The 17,887-nt window shown below is 41.3% G+C and overlaps 1 protein-coding gene and 1 long non-coding RNA gene across 13 annotated transcripts in view; one reads left to right on the forward strand and one right to left on the reverse strand.

Annotated features, from left to right (window-relative positions):
- LOC130267156 (uncharacterized) overlaps positions 1–760 on the reverse strand; it is a 33,443-nt gene extending 32,683 nt beyond the window's left edge. Inside the window, exon 1 of the long non-coding RNA XR_008843071.1 lies at positions 636–760. This is a non-coding gene — a long non-coding RNA (uncharacterized LOC130267156). The remainder of the gene's footprint in view (positions 1–635) is intronic.
- Positions 1–17,887, forward strand: part of TENM2 (teneurin transmembrane protein 2) — a 2,592,228-nt gene that overhangs the window by 2,398,138 nt on the left and 176,203 nt on the right. The window lies entirely within an intron of this gene.

Here is a 17,887-nt window from a genome sequence, read left to right on the forward strand (position 1 = left end):
TGTTTAAAAAAAAAAAAAAAGACTTACACATCAGTGTTGTGAAGATGCATTGAGGAATTAGTCCTTATTCTCTATAGAATGTTGGTGCTAGGCATCCTATATAATAGGTGAGGTAATGACAGCCTAACACTAATATTAAACATCTCACTTATCTTGGAATTTGTTTTGGCTGAGAAACGTGTTACTAATAGGTGACTATTGTATTTTGTCATATTTTTATTAGCTAACAAGTGACATTCCTCCGAGACGGCCTAGTAAAATTGAGGCTTGTCGTTTTCCTTAGATCCTACATGACTTTAAATTCTACCCCAGTGTTTGAAATAATGAATTCTCCGAAGAACGCTGTGTTTCCTGTAATTAAGAATCCAGCAAGATTTGAAAAGAGCCGAGAATTCAGCTGAGCCCCTACTGTACAGTCAAATGGTTTTCTATGAATTATTAACAAGCCAGGCTATCGATAAGTGTCAGCTATTCCCAAACAAGGATGCATCATGCCTTTACTTTTTATAGCTCCTTGGATCGCAGTGTGAGCTACATCCTTGCTCAAAACATTAATCATACACCAGCAGAAAAGCTGTAAAGGCAGAATATTGGTCTAGTACACTCACAACAACTGCAGCTCTCTATGCACTGACCTGTTATCAGAGATCTTTGCTAGATGAAAGAACTGGAGACTGGATATTTATTTTCTGAGGACAATTATTGTCTGCAGTGGTTGTTGTAATTCCAGGCTTTATCCATAGGAAAGAATGAACTTTTCTGGGTTGACCAGTAAGATTTATTGACAAAATCAGTTTGTTGGATAGTTACATATTCTGTGATAAACCAGCAATAGCGCATCTAAAGTGTAATACATACATTCTACTACACATTCCATCACTTGTGACCTCAAAATATAATGCTACATGACAAGAGAAGAAGGGGAAACATGTTGCTAGAGTAGCACAACTACATAATAGAAAATGTTCATAAAATTCTAATCAAATGTAACCACCTACCTACTGTATGACTCAAGATGATTAGATTCTAGTAACCCGTATCATCCTCTGTGCCTACTTGTTTCTGTTGTATTATGGTGCGGTTATTTACATTCCAGAAAACTAACAGGCTGTTTTCAGGTGACCATACATAATATGCTTGCATGTAAATGTCCATACTATGACTGCAGGACATGAACTCCCTAGGTTCCTTTGGTTTTCAAAGTTTTTTTTTATTTTTTATTGAAAGTTAACAAATTGAATGGCAAAAAAGATAAATGGTGTCAGAAAACAAGTAAAGACATGTCATACATTAAAATATTACAATAGCTGTTAAAAACCTCAGCTGTTTTAGCTAAAAATAGTGCTTCATTATTAAAGGGGTAGATCCATGATCTTTTTCATTTGACTATGCTACCAATCGATGGTCTCGCAATTCTTATGTGATCTTTTCCCCATGTTTATTTTTAACAGCATACAAAATAAGTGTTGCCTCAGGTTTTCCCAGGTTGCAGTGTGGCCCGAGACATTGCATCACTGGTCAGGTGTTGAAAGGAGGCTGTCTGCTTTAATGGGTGGAGCAAATGCTGGAAGGGTGGGGTTGTGGTAATCATTTTCCACAGGGCTGCAGGGAATTGTAGGTCAGGTGTGCTGTAAAGGGTGGGGGGGCAAGTTTTCACTGAAAAAAATGCTAGAAAAAAAACGAAGTGCAACTTCCGGCATCTGACGTTTTTTCTGGCGTTTTTGTATTTGAGTTGAAGTTGCATTTTTGGCCCCTTTGGCTTTTTTTTTTTTATGTGTGTGGTACTAAAAAAAAAAGGATGCAGCAGGGATGGGAAAAAATTTATTAAGGGCCATTTTTATTATTTATAATTAACTTTTAATAAATTTTTTATAAAGTGTGTATTTGTGTTTCACTTTCTTTTCTCTATTATTTTTTTAAAAGTAGTACTACTACTCCCAGCATGGAACCGAGTGTTCCATGATGGGAGTAGTAGTACCTGTACTAATAGACATATTGCCCCTGGTGTTAGTCCTGACACCAGATGTGATCGTCCATAATATAGCAGAGGAGCAGAGGGGCTCTATACAGTGCTCGCATCTCTGCACTATACTTCGGCCGGGGATGTGGATAGAACATCACTCATTCATATTTTCCACACAGAGTGGGGATTGGCTGGATGGTTGCTGCCAATCAACGCTCTCAGAGGAAAATATGAATGAGCGATGTTCTATTCATATCACTAGCCAACTGGAGTATAGTGCAGAGGAAGGACAAAGTGCAAAGAAAGGACAATCGCAGCGGGTGATCCCATCATGGAGCACACTCTACTCCATGTTGGGAGCTTTAGTACCTGCAGTTAAGGAAAGATCACAGCGGATGTCACTCCTGACACCCGCTTGATCGTCCTGTATAATGTATAGATGCGGCCGGCCGCTCTTCTAAGGTCCCCTGCACTGATATATATATATATATATATATATATATATATATATATATATATACACCTATTAATATTTCCCACAGAGAGTTGTGATTGGCTGGAACCATCTGGCCAATCACAGCTCTCTGTGGGAAATATGAATAGGTGCATATATACGGCAGTGCAGGGGAACGGAACGGAACCCAAGGCGATCTGTCAATTAGTACAGGTACTACTACTCCCATCGAACAGTGTGTTCCATGCTGAGAATAGTATTACCAACTAAAAAATGTATTTAAAAAAGTGAAAAAAACACACACACACTACATTTTTATTATTGTCAGCTATATTTTTAGTGCCCTGCCAGCACACAAAAAATTGATCCTTGTTTAAAAATGTTTACAAATGTTGTTATAAAAAAGATACATTTCGTTAACTAACATTTTTTCCATCACTACTGTATCTTTTTTTATTATTTTTTTTATGGTACCCTACGAAGTTATCTTCATCACTTTTTTGGATCGCTAAAGTCCAAAAGAAAATAAAAACTGCCTGCAAAAATGCCAAAGTTAAAACCCACATGGCGTTTTTCTTGGCGTTTTTTTAATGACTTTTATGGGGGGAAAAGGCCACGATTTCAGGGGGAAAAAAACTCCATAGGCTCAACATTCTGCAATTTGGAAAAAAATTTTACGATTTCTCAATGATTTACAGCTAACTTCTGGCCGCAGAGTTTTTTTGGCCGACAAAACGCCATGAGGCAGAATTGACATTTTTCTTGGCGTTTCCCCCCACCCCCCCCCCCCACAAAAAACAAGTGGAATTCTAGCCTTAGGGAGAAAAGGGAAGTCACATTTACAAAGGAATCCCAGGACTTTTAGTTGAAATAGCCATTTTACAAAAAGATATCAGCAGCCTCTGGCAGGTAAGTACAAAAGCCACCTTATGGTGAATAATCCCTATAATAAATCAAAGACATGCAATCGAGATACCTAAGAGTCTCCAGATCAATACATTCTGGAAAACAGGGAAAAAGGCAGACACAAAAGAGAAACAAACAAGCAATGCGGTAAAGGGGAGAAAGGAGAAATAAAACTCTACCAATCTGCACACATGAGATCTCAAAGTGTACCAAGCAGATCTTCTATCATTGTCTGTGCTTGGAGTACTCCTCCACCTGATTGCCACAAAATCCAGTAGATCAAAGTCCAAGGAAAAATTAAAGCATTACTAATTAATATTTTTTTTTTATCCTGGCCCCAGCAAATGTAAAACACACTGTTGGCTGCAGCCTCTTGCTAGTCTCATTCCATACCTGGCTCATGCTAGGTGCGGTTTTGTAGGAGACCAGTGGGTGGCTCCAGCACACATCACGTTTAGAAAAACAGATCCACAGAAAATGGTATTTAAATCGTGAATTTTTAAATCATCAAATTTACAAAGATTACTATTGCGCTATTTGCTGCATAATGGTAATTTTTTTTTTTAAATGACAAACTAGTGGAGTTGCCCTTTAACTTTTATATCAGATCTTCATTAAATCAACAGCATGGTATCGCTTAATTAAACTCCATTTAGTGTGGTCCAGGCTCCATTGCATCTAAAATGGTGGATCCACATGTGAGGACATGGGGCAAGGAACTCTTGGAAGACGGGAATGATGGTAGGTGGGATGACCCTGAATCACATGCAGGATGCAGCCTATCAGCAGCCAGTCACCCCTGTGATGTCACAGCCCTATATAATCGGCAGTCAGATTCCGGCTAGTCACTTTCACCTCAGTCATGTCAGCGTCGACAGCGTAGACAGAGATCAGTGCATTTTTCACATAAAATAATTTTTACTGCAGCCATTAACCTCCCAGTCACTTTCTAAAGCATTGTATTTCAAACAGGGGCAGAGAGCTGTGTGTTGCCTCATACATTTGAACAAGCTGGCTCAGCTTGAGAAACAGCGGAGGATGGAGGGATAATTTTTCAGCGCAACTCTGTGTCTTTGCTCCATAACAAATGGTCTGCTGGTTATACTAGTCTGTAGACAGTATAATAACCAGAAGTCCATTCCTAATAGTCTTTGAGAGAGTGAAATTTTTGGTTTAGTACACAGCGACTGTGTGCTGCAGCACTGTTGTGTACTGCTAGTGTTGTTCAAAAATATGTTTTTTAAGCGTACTGTAGTGCATTTTTCTGCCCTCAAAAGTGCATACCACATACCTACATCTAAACAGTGTACTATTTTATACTTGTTAATCTGTCATCTAGATACTGTCAAAGTGCAGGCAAAAGTAATCACCGGCTGGTGTTTTACTCCACTACTTCTTTAAGCGTACTGTAGCGCATTTATGTGCCCACATAAGTTCATACCACATACCTACATCTAAGTAGTGTACCATTTTGTACATTTTAATCTGTCAAGGGCCTAGATACTGTGAAAGGACAGCCAAAAGAACTCACCGGCTGGTTTTGTACTCAAATACTTTTTTAAGCGTACTGTAGTGCATTTTTCTATCCTGGAGTGGCAGAGGCCTAAATTCATCAGGTGCAGGCAGAGGTCGCAGAAGACTAGGGGTGAGTGGCAGCAGGAGTCGCAGCGAGAGGCCTGATCTCCCGGTATCAACTAGCATCCGTGTCTCGACCAGCAACCCATCTGCCATCATCGATTGGTTAACACGGTCATCCACTTCATCACAAGTGACATCTGATACCCCTAGTCAACAGTCGGTGGGTTCCTCAGACACAACTCTCAGTTGGCATGGCCCTGGAACCATCCCTGTCCTCTCATTGCCTCTGTCCTATGCTGTTCAATCCCCTAAAGAAGTATCTTATTTCAGCTCCACTATTCAGTGAGGACAATCTAAAAGAGGACAGTCAGCAGCTACTGCCCAGCCAAGGAGTGGAGGAGACATCTGTTGCTTCCTCCACTAGGTGGGCAGGTAGTGATGAGGAGAGTGACGTGGGAGGTGGTAGTGTCAATGTTCAAGGTTCTGAAGCAGACACTGTTGAGGAACCTGAGGAGGACATCAGTGACGGCAGACACTTGTTGATGATGATGAAGCCGATTGCAATTGGGAGCTGGGTGCAGGTAGTGGAACAAGGGTTCCTGAGGACGGCTGCAATAGAAGTCAAGTAGTGCAGACTGTTGGTTGGAAAATCAGCTACTCGGCAATGTGGCAGTTTTTCATCAAGCATTCGGAGGAGGTTAACATAGCCACATGCAAGATGTATCAGCAGAAGGGGAAGCGTGGCCAGGGTCCCAATGTTGTCACCAAGGCCCTGCGTCAACATACGCTTCTCCACCATAATGCAGCCTGGGAAAAGCCTGGCTCTGATGTAGTAGTCCAGCCTGTTGCATCACCCAATGGCACACAATTCCCTCTTTCAGCCAGCCAAGGCTCCACCACCTCAGCCGAAGGGAGCTGTGTGTCATACCCTCCTTCTGTCGTTCCAGATGCTCCTGCTCCTCCTACTTTTAGTCAACAATCCATCGGCAAAGCCATGTCCAAGAGACAACAATATGCGCCCACTCATCCAATGGCGCAGAAGCTGAATGTGCTCCTGTCCAAGTTGCTGGTGCTGCAGTCCCTCCCTTTTCAAGTGGTGGACTCTGCACCTTTCAGAGAACTGATGGCTTGTGCCGAGCCGAGGTGGAGAGTGCCATGTTGTCATTTCTTTGTGAAGAAGGCAGTACCAGCCCTGCACAATTTTGTGGAAGAGAAGGTGGGCCAGTCCTTGAGCCTGTCGTTGTGTACCAAAGTGCACAGCAGCGCTGACGTCTGGAGCTGTAACTATGGTCACGTCCTTATGGCCCACGGGGTCAATGTGGTTCCTGCACAGCCACAACACCAACTTGGACAGGTCACACCACTTCCTCCTCCATGCTCTCAGGCTGTTGGTCCTGTGACAGTGTGCAACTCCACCTCCTCATCCTCCACTGCACAGACAAGTCTCAGCGCCCCTGTCACGCTGTTCTTCAAATGGTTTGCCTTGGCGAACGGAGTCACACAGGAGAGGAACTGCTAAAAGTAATTAATTTAGTCTGTTGCCAGGATTACGGGATTAAGTACGTCATTCCACTGCTTCATCTAATACAACATGTGTTGGAAGCGATGGCTGGTCAGGGCACTGGAGACATGGCGCCTACATCTCACTGCCATATGAGCCCTGTGGGGGCTGAACTGGAGAAGGAGGGGGAGGGGCACAGTAGATAACAATTTAGGTTTCACAAAAGGGGCAGTTGTTCTAGTCATCTGACAGGATAGGAGGAGCAGGAGCAGCCAGAGGGTTATGAGGAAGGCGAGACAGAGGACCCAGATACACCGTGGCAGTATGCAGTGGAGATGGAGTCAAGGAGTCCCTCCGAGTCAGTTGCACAAATGGCACGATGCATGCTCACTTGCTTGCATAGTGACCGCCGAATTGTCACCATTCAGCAGCGGGATGACTTCTGGCTCTCCACCTTATTGGACCCTCGCTACTGCCACAAAATGGTGGCCTTTTTTACACCCACTGAGAGGTAGGACAAACTGACCTACTACAGAGACATCTCACGTAGTCAGTTGGCATATGCCTATCGGCGTCATCATCCATCCTCTCGCAGGTCTGACTTGGGGTGCCCTCTGCACTCACCTTCCACTGCCATGGCTGCTGGGGAGGGGTGGGGTGGCAGGAGCAGTACCAGCTCCATCAGCAGCAGCCTGAGTCTACAGCCGCTGATGAGTGCTTTTCATCACCCGCATAGTGAAACAACTCAGCAGCAGCAGTGGTGGCGGCATACCTTGACATGCTCATGTCAACACACCTTGAAGATTCGCTGGACTTCTGGGCAGCCAATTTTGATTTGTGGTCGCAACTAGCTGAGTTTGCCCTGGAAAAGCTGTCTGTCCACGAAAAATGTGGAGAGACTGACCTTTGTGAAGATGAATCAGGCATGGATCAGCCAGGACTTACACCCACCAATGCCTGATGCATCAGAGTAGATTGACCATGGTGCCACACCAATCCTTCACAAATATGTATGGTATCAAACAGATTTAAGGTGCTGCTCCCCAGTTACAAACATTCCTCCGCATCAGACTTTTTTTCACCCTCCTTTGTCACCGGGTACAATGGTTATGGTTCAGAGCGATAGGACAACGCGTTTCGGCACCAGCATGTGCCTTCTTCAGGTCCACAAAACAATTAATTTCAGACATCCTGTAGCCTGTGTTGTGCTAGGATGGCGTATGCACGCCATCCTAGCACAACACAGGCTACAGGACATCTGAAATCAATTGGTTTTTTTCGACCTGAAGAAGGCACTTGCAGGTGCCAAAAAGCGTTGTCCTATTGCTCTGAACCATAATAAACTGTCCTGTGCTACAGTGGCGTCCTGAATTCTTTTCTCAAAACAGTAGCGCTCGTTAACAACCCCCCTTTTCCTTTCCTTCCACTGTTTCCATTGTTTCCGTACCCTTTGCGGATACGGATAGGGGTTTCGAGCTGCATAACTGTCGCTACCACCTTCCACTTTACCCACTCCCCATGTGAGGTGCTGCTGCTGCTGATAACCTCAGCGGGGCATCACATTACCTTGAGTGTAGTGGTTCCCAACCACGTTTCAACTACACATGAGTGAGCGCCCCTACCTTTTTTTTACTTTTCTCTCATATTTTAATCTTAAGGATTGTGAGGCCGTATGGTCTCCTCATGCTGCAGCGAGCTGCAGGCTGTGTCATTCAGCCACTTTATGGTCTCCTCTTGCTGCCACCAATTCCAGGCTGTGTCATTCTGCCAGATTATGGTCTCCTCATGCTGCTGCCACCTCTAGGTTCTGTCATTGTGGCGCCATGTGACTCCTTGTTAGTTTGGTTTTTAAACTTGGGAATCTAATATAAATCTTAAATGTAAATGTAAAAAAAGCAATGTAATCTTTTCAAGACTGAGGCCCTATGGTTGCCGCCGTCATATTACCTGTGGAATTATCACAAGAATCCAATGAAACAGCTTGGAGCGATAACAATGAACCATAACTGATTAAATGAAACATTTGCGCTTTCACAGTCAGGGGGGCGCTGAGAGGTAGGGGCTGGAACGGGTGGTATCTCGCCTGAGGGAGGACTGCCAGCTTGATTTTAAGATACAAGTTCGAGCTTTTTCGCTGCAGCCACTTCTAGCTTTATTTGCCCACTTATCAAATGGCACAGAAGCTGAATGTGCTCCTGTCCAAGTTGCTGGAACTGTAGTCCCTCCCTTTTTAAGTGGACAGGGGCTGGAACAGGTGGTAGCTCTCCTCGCGGCGCACCGCCAGCTCGATGCTCACCAGAATGGGCAATCAAAAAATGTAAATACATTCAAATTAAATAAAAATTACATAAAAAATCTGCTACATCCAGACGCTCTGTGGCAGTGATTCTAATAGCGATGCATGTAATCTGCATGACATACTGAATAACAGTATTATTTCACTAACACAGCACACTCCCTATGCATGTTAGGACATAGCAAAGTGTAGGTCAGAAATGTAGGTCAGAAATATCCATTTTTAATAGTGGTTTGCTGCAAATAAGTTCGGACCAAACCAAATTTTTTCGGGAAAATTGATAAATCGTCTGAATCAAATTTTTCCAAAAATTCGCTCATCTCTAGTTGTGATGGCTTGAAAAAGACTGGACTTGGATGAAACATTTCAGCTATTTTGTTATCCTGTTGTTGATTATGTGAAGATCTGCAATGAAAGTTGGTGCCTTGGACTTTGATCTATGTGTAAAGTGTACACTGGAGATCAAAATTAGAGAGCAACATACAATTTCCTAAATGTCAACATCATAGTGTAGTCCTATGTGAATATAGCCTAACATGAGTAAAATAGTAGTATTTTAAGCTTATTTAATAAATTGTATTTATTCTAAAGCACAGAATAAAAAAGTTAATTAGATAATTGAAAAAGAACACTGATCAAAATTATAGAACGCTTTCAGATACCTGCAAGTTATTGATGTTAATCTGGCAACTGGTGCTATATACCTTAATGATCTGACAAACTCTACTCAACTGGCAGCCTAACTTTTCAGTTATCACTGATTTTTCAAAAAGGGTGTGCAGATGAAGGCCAAAGAAGTGACCCTATCAGCCATAGCAAAAGAAGTTGGTCATTCCAAGTCTGTAATTTCTAGAATATTGCATCTTTACAACATCACAGACTCATTCAAGGCCCCAAAGAAGCCTGGTTGCCCTCGACAGACAAATGCAAGAGAGGACAGGATAATGCAGAGAATCTCCATGGGTAATTGTTTCAACACTGCAGCTCGCCAATTCAGCGCTGAACAGGGTAAAGGATCTGTCTCATCATGCAGTATCTCAACGTTTAAGATTAAGAGCATTTGGACCTAAAGCCCACTCTGCAGTGACCAAACCTCTCATTAGCAGAAAGAATCAAAAGGCTATACTGACCTTCGCTGAGGAGCATGTTGTGTGGACTGAGGAGAAGTGGTCCAGAGTTCATTTTAGTGATAAAAGCAAGTTTAATTTATTTGAGCCTGATAGAAAACATTAAGTTTGTCGACAAACAGAGAAAAAACTGAACCCTAAGTGTGTAAAGAAGTCAGTGAAAGGTGGAAGAGAAAGTGTCAAGGTTTGGGGAATGTTTTCTACAGCAGGAGTGAATGCAAGTGTTTATCAGAACCTTCTTCAACAATACATGGTTCCTTCCTTGCGTTCATCACTCAATCAGCCAGCAATTTTCATGCAGGACAGTGCCCCCTGTCACACAGCAAAATGACTAAAGCAATTCCTTAAAACTGAAAACATTGAAACAATGAAATGGCCAGCCCAGAGTCCTGATCTAAACTCAATAGAAAACCTCTGGAAAATCCCTGGTGACAAAGTTATGGTCAAGAAACCCACAACAGTCACAGAACTGTGGAAGAGACTGGAAAAAGAGTGGACCAGAATCACACCAGAGCAGTGTGAGAGACTAGTGAAGTCCTGTGGGGGGCGCAGATGTGCTGAAGTCATTCAAAGCAAAGGCCTGTATACTTCCTACTGATTGGTAACTGTTGTATCCTTCAGAAAAGGTTACAGTCATTGCTGTTCTTTAATTTTGATCATCATGTTTTTTGAGAAATAAAGGTTTTATGTTGATATACTTTGGTTATTTTGTAAAACACTGTTCTAATGGCATGGTGTACCCCTTTACCAAAAATCCTTCAAATGATGATCAATGTAGATTACATTATTTCTGAAAAAATCAAATGTTCATAAATTGTTCTCTAATTTTCAACTCCAGTGTATGTGTCAAAAGTTTTGATCAGCTGAGACCCCCACTGATCAGGAGAACGAGCGATGAGAAGCATGCAGAGGCTGTCTTAACTCTTTGCCCAGCCTCTCTGGATGGCCCTATTATTTGTGACATGTCGAAAGTTTTTGGACAACCTGTAATTAACCAAATCCAATTAAGTTTAATTTTCTAGTTTAGCTGCCAAGAAGATAAATTATGTACTGTTTCTAGTGTTCTTGTATGCCCCTTAAATCTGGGCATGTAAGAGTGCTTGTTCAAGTTGCTTCTTAAAGGGACCAGCCAATTATAATTTTTTTTCTTAAATGGGGATTTTATAATAATAAGCCTTGTACATATAGGTTCTGTCTCAGTTCTGCATAAATAAGAGGCTCCACACCATAAGATAGCACCCTATGAAGGAGCATGTGACATGATGTCACTCCTTAGGAATGCACTGTGTACTTGAAAGTAGTGCAGGCACAGTGGAGGAGACTGATTGACATTGTATAGTCACATGGTTCTTTATAGAGTGCTATCTCATGGATGGGATCAAGAGAGCAGAGCCTCTTTATTACACAGAATGAGGATAGAGGCTGACTTTTAGTGGCTGCTCATCATTATCATCATATCCCCATTTAAAAAAAGAAAACAAAAAAAACATTAAAATTAGCCAACCCCTTTAAGACTGACACCAGTCACTGAGTATATGAGATAATAGATACGAATCCATAATCTGCAGGTGTGGGGACAGCACCACCAGGAATGAAGCATGGTTGCTTTACGGTAAACTTAGGGTATTGTAGGTTTAGTAAATACCTATAGCTATCCAATATCAAAGACAACCTGTTTCTCATTATCTTGTATATATACATTTTGTTTAGCAATTGACCAAATAACGCAAAATGACATTTAATGGTTAAATTAACCAAATCAATCACAATGATTGCCATTTTGTATCATTTGGTGTTAGGTTCCTATTAGGAACAGTGTCTTATGTGATGGCACTAAATCGCATTCATTTGATTCTAGTATATGAAATAATGAAGTGTTGGGTTTTTATTAGTGTGAATTGTTGTTTCAGACTTGCATGATTATACTCTATTATTGGGCACACAGGTCGGGAATGTTCTGACCATTTTTGTCTTGGTCGGAATTTCTAGTCATATATTCACAGATTTTTGTGTGAAATCAATAGTAAATAGGTCAGGTTTTTGAGAACACACCCTTTTTCTTGGTCAGTTACAACCCTTTTCTGGCTGACCATGCCCCTTTTTTTGGTTTTGACGAGCTTGTAGGTTTATTTTGGCGCACAACCCGACAAAAGCATGTTGGGTTCACAATAGTAAATTAGGGACAACTTCTTTAATTACTTGTACTTATTGAAGAATGTCTAAAAAAATATATTGCAATTTACAGATGAAAACCTGACGTGACCCGGATATATTTCTCAGATATTTACCTAGTGCAAAAATAAAAAATGCAATAAAGGTATCAGACCACAAGACAAAGAACTGCACTTTCCATGCACTGTAATTTCAGTGGGAGCTCATATGCTTGTCATGTCACAAGGGGTGGATCCAATACTTTCATACTGTAGGAATGATTTGGGTCTTCGTCAGATGGGCATATTGCGGACACATTATAACAACTCTTTTAGGGGCATACTTTAAGTTTCAGCCTAGTCATTACTATTGACCTCAAAGCTCTTTACGATGTAGCTAGTACAGGATGTGAGACCCACAATAAGACCTGTGGCCATAATACAGACATTAAAATGTGACCACAATACACAAAAAATCCCCAACACACATACACAGGACCAATTAGCACAATTGTTTTTGAAATTAGATATCGGTATATATATTTTGTTGAATAAGCCCAGGACATCTTTTTGGAATATGGAACATAACACTGGACAGTAGTTCAGCTAATAGGGGAAGCAGCAGTTGCAGTTACAGTAGGCCCTTGTGTTGGAGGGAGACCAATACCACCAATACTTCATAAGTACACCAGTATTAAAATGCCGATAACTGGGCAGTATTTTCATGGTGACAAGTTCCCTTTAATAACTGATATTAGTTTTCTTATAATCTTAAGAAAAGCCTCATCACACTAGATGACTGATCTGATGACAGCGGTCAATAGGTTACATTTACTATCTGCATATTTCATTGATTTGCCACATGAATCCTGTTATCTGATATATCCAGTATCATTGGTCAAAGACAAGTCAGCATTTATAGGAAAGAAGCATTATCAATGTAACACTTGATTTCCTCATTGAACTTCTATATCTGTTGGTGGTTTTTTAAATCTTTTTTTATTAAAGGAGTACTCCGGTGGTAAATTTTTTTTGACTTTATGGCATCTTCTTTGTAAGTTTAGTTTTTTTGCAATATACATGTGTTATATGTTTTGTTAGCATGTATGTGTTTTTCTTACCTGTTTGTTGGGCAGGAAGTTCTGTAGTTCAGAGGGTTTTCTTTTACCGTTGTCCACAGTTCTGAGTCTGTTGTGGACAAGATGTGATGGCTTTTTTTTTTTCCTGAATGACACATGCTGGGAGTTTTAGTCCCTGTTGTGTGTGTATGCTAGTGTTTACAAACTAGTGTGCCTCCAGCTGTTGCAAAACTACAACTCTCAGCATGCCCTGACAGACTTTGGGCATGCTGGGAGTTGTAGATTTGCAACAGCAGGAGGCACACTGGTTGGGAAACACTGTTCTAGCCTATTCAGCATACACATCTTGTTACACCAGTGTTTCCCAACCAGTGTGCCTCCAGCTGTGGCAAAACTACAACTCCTAGCATGCCCAAAGGCTGTCAGGGCATGCTGGGAGTTGTAGTTTTGCAACACCTGAAGGCACCCTGGTTGGGAAACACTGGTGTATGCCCTACAGTGGTGTGGTGAACTACAACCCCCAGGAGACTACAGAGGCAGCATGCTGGTGTTATACCACAGACTGAAGACTCCTGAATGACACATGCTGGGATTTGTAGTCCCTTTTGTGTGTGTATGACAGTGTATCCCAACCAAGGCTGATTATATTAGTTTGCTGTGTATAAGGGGGCTGACCCGGGAAAATAGTAGGGTGGGTAAAGGGCGGAACAAACAAACAAAAAAAAAAGGAGCCGCCCCAAACCAGCAAGGCATGAGGCATGCTGGGATTTGTAGTTTTCAGCACAGCAAGAAACAGGAAATAGTAGCAAAGTTAGGAAAACAAAGTGGGGGATAAAAAGACAAGAACGAACGGAAATAGAGTAGGCTAAACAACAAGAATAGAAATGAAACAAAACAAATAGAGTAAGTCAAAAACGGAAAAACACGTTGACCGGAGTAACCCTTTAATTGTTTTTAGCCTCAGTCCTATATAGATCATTCCTGTCATCAAATAACTTATTAGATATGAGCTAAAATCCAATTTTCCTTGCACGTACCCAGAATGCACCACTTTCCTCTTCCTTGTAGAAAAATGGTCATCTGTTCATCCACACCAAACCCAATACACTGGGTTATAGTGTGGGGGAACAGGAGACCAATGAGGGGTTAATGGATTAAATACATACTGACACCTCAGAGATCTGTCCCTCCGAAGATCGGCATCCATCTTCAGTGAATTGCGCGCTGGAGGCGGGCCTGCTGGCTCAATATGAATATTCATTGTTGCGGGTCATGTGAGTGCTGCGCGTGACCCGTGACAATGAATATTCAAATTGAGCCGGCGGGCCCGCCTCCAGTGTGCAATTCACTGAAGATGGCTGCCAATCTTCGGAGGGACAGTGTATTGGGTTTAGTGTGGGTGAACAGATGACCATTTTTCTTTAATTCCTCTTGAAATTTTTGTTGCCTAAATTACTCATGAGAAATATGAAACTCTAAGATAAAACAGAAAACTAATAACTCAGGATATGGGTGCGTCTTTACATTTTATCTGTAAAACTATAACTTAACACCATATTATGCCTACGTTTTGCTTACAGTTGTCATTGATTTGGCCCATTATAGCCCAAACACTGGCAGACAGATTTTATTAGGTTCATTACAGACATTCCCAATGGCACAAATGAGTGTTTCAGTAGACAAGTATCTGCACTATTCTATTGCCCTATCTAAAAGAAGCAAACATTTTTGTTTTTACATTCCTCCAAAGATTTATATCAGAGCTTGTGTGAAGTGTTCCTGTGACTAGACATTTGAGACTATTCAGAAGAAATAATCCAGTTAAAAGTACACGTGGGTTTGCAGTTAAAAAAAAAATATTTCAGCTAAATTATTTCACTTCATCTCCTTGTTCCAAATTTACCTTAAGAGCTTACATTTTAAAGTTCTACCAACGAAATGGTAGTGAAAACAGTAACAGTAAAGGTTGTTTCAGTATAGCCAAGATAGAAAGATTGTTGGGTCATTTAAAATTGACAGAGGTTCTATTTTTATGGGTTGGTAAAATGTATTGCAGTCATAATTTCTATTGTAACAAATACCATGAACAGAGCCTTAGCTATACATATATTTGCACAATATCATTTTCTAGTATATCATTTTTGTACTCAAGGGATTGTCCTAAATGTATCACAATAAATATACTATACTTACATTACAACCTACAAAGTCTTCTGAGAATTAATATTAATGCTTAACCATATAAATAGATGTCTCTATCTGTACAAACGCACATCTACAATGTTCAAAAGTGTCATGTATCTCTCTCTCTCTCTATAGATATATATATATACACACACACACACATATGCATACACAAATAGTATACAATGGTCCCTCAACATACGATGGTAATCCGTTCCAAATGGACCATCATTTGTTGAAACCATCGTATGTTGAGGGATCTGTGCAATGTAAAGTATAGGACAGTGGTCTACAACCTGCGGACCTCCAGATGTTGCAAAACTACAACACCCAGCATGCCCAGACAGCCAACGGCTGTCCGGGCAGGCTGGGAGTTGCAGTTTTGCAACATCTGGAGGTCCGCAGGTTGAAGACCACTGGTATTGGAGGTTGTACTCACGTGTCTCCACCGCTCCGGACCGTCACCGCTGCCCTGGATGTTGCCTTCCATCGCTGTCGCCGCGTCCCTGGGGTGTCCCCGACGCTCCGGCAAGGCCTCTGCTTCCCTGGCATCCTCGCTCTCCGTTGCCGCCATCACTTCGATACGCACGCGACTCCTATTGGATGAAGCGACGGCGTGTGCAGCGACTTGATGATGACGATGGAGAGTGCCGACGATGCAGGGGATCCTGAAGAGGACGTGCCGGAGCCCCAAGGACAGGTAAGTGATCATCAGCGGACCACAGGGGGCACCGTAAATGGTCATCCGTTGGCAGCTGAAGCAGTCTGCCGGATAGCCGTTTATGCGATGGCCCGACATACAAAAGCATCGTATGTGGATGCTGCCTTCAACATGCGATGGCCTCTGAGAGGCCATTGTATCATGAAATGATCGTATGTCGGGGCCATCGTAGGTCGAGGGGTCACTGTACTGTATATATACAATGTTTTAATACAAAGGGTCCCACGCAGCATAACCATTTATGCCCAATATTACTAGACAACAGTGCTAAATCGTAATCTACGGACTTACCAGATATAGTATTATAGTGAAAAGTCAACTTAATATATTGTACACTGTAAAAATACTGAGTCCTATAGACCATGTACTAGTATAATTAAAATACACCCTTATTTTCCATATAGCTAAAAAAAAGACAACAACACAATTGTAATGTGAAATAAATAGCAAAAATCCAACACTGCTAGAAAAACACTGTAATGTATAATAACTGCAGGTCTTATCAGTAATAAAAGCCACAGTAAGTGCATAGATCCTATATTATAGAATACATATATATATATAGCTTGGGGCAGTCCATGATGTATGTAAACATTTATAAACCCCAATGGGCCATGTCATACTGCATGTTATAAGCCGATAGATATCTCCCATATGCATACAAACAATATCCCAGAATTTTTTTAAAGACACTCACCCATGCGACTAAGAGCCAAAACTTTTATATGTTTAAAATATTACCAGAACGTAGTCACTAGCTGACTACGCTTTGGCCATTGAAATGAATTGAGCCCATGTCTGTAAGAGCACAAATACATTGACATGTCAGTTTCCCAATGTATCAGTGTCTCGAAGGCACAAATTGTAATGTGAACCTAGCCTAACAGTCTTATTTTTTTTGTTAAGATGCTGTAGATGTCAATGAAAAGAACATCAGCCACATCTACATGTATAAAATTTATGCTAACATTGGCTTGTACATTAAAGTACGTGTTACCCCAAAATTGCATTAAACCAACACTGCCATGTAACATCTAATCCATAACATTTATCCATACGGAGGGTTCGCTGGTAATGAAGCATTTGTCTTCAGAGATAATGATCAAAGAATAGAGTACATATTAACACAATGCGCAGAGAATGTTCTACTTGCCATAGTAATTATGTGAAAATGGTTCTGGTTGAATAGCTCTCTGAGAAGTTAGTCGTTTGAAGGCATTGATCTATCTTTCATAGACTCCTTCTTTTATTATAACAACAATAAAATCAAGCATAATCAGTTCTAACTTACAAGCGGAATAACTCTTAGTCTGTGAAGTGTTGCACAAAGAATTAAATCATTCCTAAACCATTTAAAGTGCTTTTGTAACATAAAAGACATTCGAGGTGCTCGCCATACTCCACAACTTCTAGGTCTCATTGACTTGCTTTATAAACGGCATCTCTCAGCGACAATTAGGTCACCAAGCAAAGAGATCTTCTCAGTTGGGAAGCTCCAGCACAGGCAGATCACAGTAGGCGCTTAACACTTAAACAACTCACTTTACCTACCATCAAGTGGCAGCGAGGCTGGACAGTATCTATATTATTATTCCATTAAATGTCCTTTTTCTGAAAATCGCATTTTGCTTGTACGTAATCACATTAGATTCTACAATTCAACCTGAGGTTCAACCACTTCATGCTGCATCTCTATGACCCCAGCTTGAGTTCAGTCCATTGCCGAGCTTTGTCTCTTGAAACTAGTTTAGCACAAGTATCCAGTACATTACTTAGTGATGCACATGTTAATAAGTTTGTGCATTAGATGTTTCTTTCAAAAAGCAAAGAGTGCCCAAAAACCATTCTAACATTGAAAATTGCAGGTAAAGTAAATACTGGGAGAAATACTTAAAAGGTAATTTAAGAACACATTCAAAAAGTAAAAC

Source organism: Hyla sarda, chromosome 4 (genome assembly GCF_029499605.1).
Source record: "Hyla sarda isolate aHylSar1 chromosome 4, aHylSar1.hap1, whole genome shotgun sequence".
Lineage (NCBI taxonomy): Eukaryota > Metazoa > Chordata > Amphibia > Anura > Hylidae > Hyla > Hyla sarda.